At 40.9% G+C, this 2,350-nt stretch overlaps 1 non-coding gene across 1 annotated transcript; it reads right to left on the reverse strand.

Annotated features, from left to right (window-relative positions):
• Positions 1–1,497: 1,497 nt before the first annotated feature.
• Positions 1,498–1,605, reverse strand: LOC137937918 (small nucleolar RNA R71). Its single transcript, XR_011109704.1, has one exon. It is a non-coding gene; the product is annotated as a small nucleolar RNA R71 (small nucleolar RNA).
• Positions 1,606–2,350: the final 745 nt, after the last annotated feature.

Genomic DNA, 2,350 nt, shown 5'->3' on the forward strand with positions numbered 1-2,350 from the left:
GTAAGCTTATGTTTAAGAATCTGAAACGCCTTCTCTTGTTCTTCACCCCATTTAAACTCCACATTCTTCTTGATAACTTCGGTAAGCGATGCTGCAATGGTGCTAAAATCTTTCACAAATCTCTTGTAAAAACTAGCAAGTTCATGAAAACTTCGAACATTACCTACACTGGAGGGGGTTGGCCACTCTTGGATGGCTTTGATCTTCTCTTCATCAACCTCAACACCCTTATCACTCACAACAAAACCTAGAAAAACAATCTTATCGATGCAGAAAGTACACTTTTTGAAGTTAGCATATAACTTCTCCTTTCTAAGCACCTCCAAAACGAAATGCAAATGTGAGACATGATCATGTAAAATCTTGCTATAAATGAGAATATAATCAAAATAAACAACAACGAATTTGCCAATGAAAGCACGCAACACATGATTCATTAAACGCATGAAAGTACTAGGTGCATTAGTTAATCCAAACGGCATGACTAACCACTCATACAATCCATATTTAGTTTTAAATGTTGTCTTCCATTCATCTCCTTCTTTCATTCGTATTTGATGATACCCACTCTTAAGATCTATTTTTGAAAACACACAAGAACCATGCAACTCATCTAACATATCATCTAAACGAGGAATAGGATGGCAATACTTCACCATTATGTTGTTGATAGCCCTACAGTCAACACACATTTCCATCCTTCTTAGGCACTAGAATCATTGGTACTGCACAAGGACTTATGCTTTGTCTCACGTGCCGTTTCTCCATCAATTCTTCAATTTGCCTTTGAAGCTCTTTCGTCTCCTCCGGGTTGCTCCTATATGCTAGTCGGTTTGGATTGGATGCACTAGGAACGAAATCAATTTTTCTTTCATAGTTTTAGCTTGGTGATTTTTTATGGAATTATTTTTATTTCTTCTAGTTAGTTCATATTTTTAGTAGTGAGTTTGTTAGCTTAATTTGATAATTCATTTTGTTTCTTTTTGTGTTTTTATGCACGGGCGCCGCTCCCTAGGTGGACCATTAGCTCCCTTTGTTGAAGAGATAGAACATATTTGTAGGAAAACACCTGAAGTCCAGTTAGGAGCTACCATGGCCAATCAGGGCGAACCATTACAGTTACCTGCAGCAGGTGACCGTAGAGCCCTGAGAGATTATTCTATCCCATCCCACTTCACATCACCTTCTTGCATTATATTGCCACCCACTACTGCCGCCAGTTATGAGTTGAAACCGGGTGTGATCCAACTCTTCCCTACATTCTATGGGTTGGAGAAGGAAGATCCATATTACCACATCAAGGAATTCTTAGATATTTGTGCAACTTTCAAATTCCAGAATTTCTCAGATGACTCTATCCAGTTAAGACTTTTTTCCATTTTCACTTAAGGATAAGGCCAAGTCTTGGCTTAATTCCTTGGAGGTGGGCAGCATTACTTCATGGGACACATTAGTCACAAAATTTTTATCCAAGTACTTTCCCATTCAGAGAACTATAGCCTTCAGGAGAGAAATCTCCAACTTTATGTAGCAGGAGGGTGAACACTTTTATGAGGCTTGGGAGAAATGGAAGGATTTGATCCTTAGGTGCCCGCATCATGGGTTTGAGAAATGGCATTTAGTGCAATATTTTTATCAAGGACTTACGCCCCTGGTTAGATCCATGGTAGATGCAACGAGTGGTGGGAGTTTGATGGGTAAGAGTGCTAGTGAGGCATGGGATTTTTTTGAAACATTGAGTGATCAATCTCAGCAATGGGGTTCGTCATTTAATGTTGATAGGAGATCCCACGAAGCCAAAAGAGGGGGTCTCTACGAGGTTAGTGAAACACCTATGCTCATGGCCAAGATTGAGGGGTTGACTAGAAAAATTGATGCCCTTATGGTGTCCAAGAGTTCACCTGCTTCTAACCCATCTACTGTCTGTGCCATATGCTCTGGTTCATCTCATCCCACACAAATGTGTCCATCTAGTTCATCCTACCCAGAGCTCATTGAGGACTCGAATGCAGTCCAGAATTTTCATAGACCAAACCGGAACAATCCTTTTTCAGAAACATATAATCCGGGTTGGGCTAGGCACCCAAATTTCTCATGGTCCAAGGGCCCACAGGTTGGGGGTCCTCCAGGGTTTACTCAACCCCAAGCTCCGCGCCCACACTTCACTCAACAGCCATTGATTCCACAAAAACCTTCACTTGAGGATACACTTCAATTATTCATGCAGAATACACAGTCCTCAATTGCTAAACTTGAAATGCAAGTGAGTCAGTTGGCCAGCCACATGAGTGAACAAGTACAAAATAGACTCCCGAGTCAAACCATTCCTAACCCCAAAAGCACACATGAG

Source organism: Aristolochia californica, unplaced genomic scaffold (assembly GCF_029961685.1).
Source record: "Aristolochia californica isolate CCGP_79_NKW_82.1479 unplaced genomic scaffold, dmAriCali1.0.hap1 SCAF_7, whole genome shotgun sequence".
In the NCBI taxonomy this organism is placed as follows: Eukaryota; Viridiplantae; Streptophyta; class Magnoliopsida; order Piperales; family Aristolochiaceae; genus Aristolochia; species Aristolochia californica.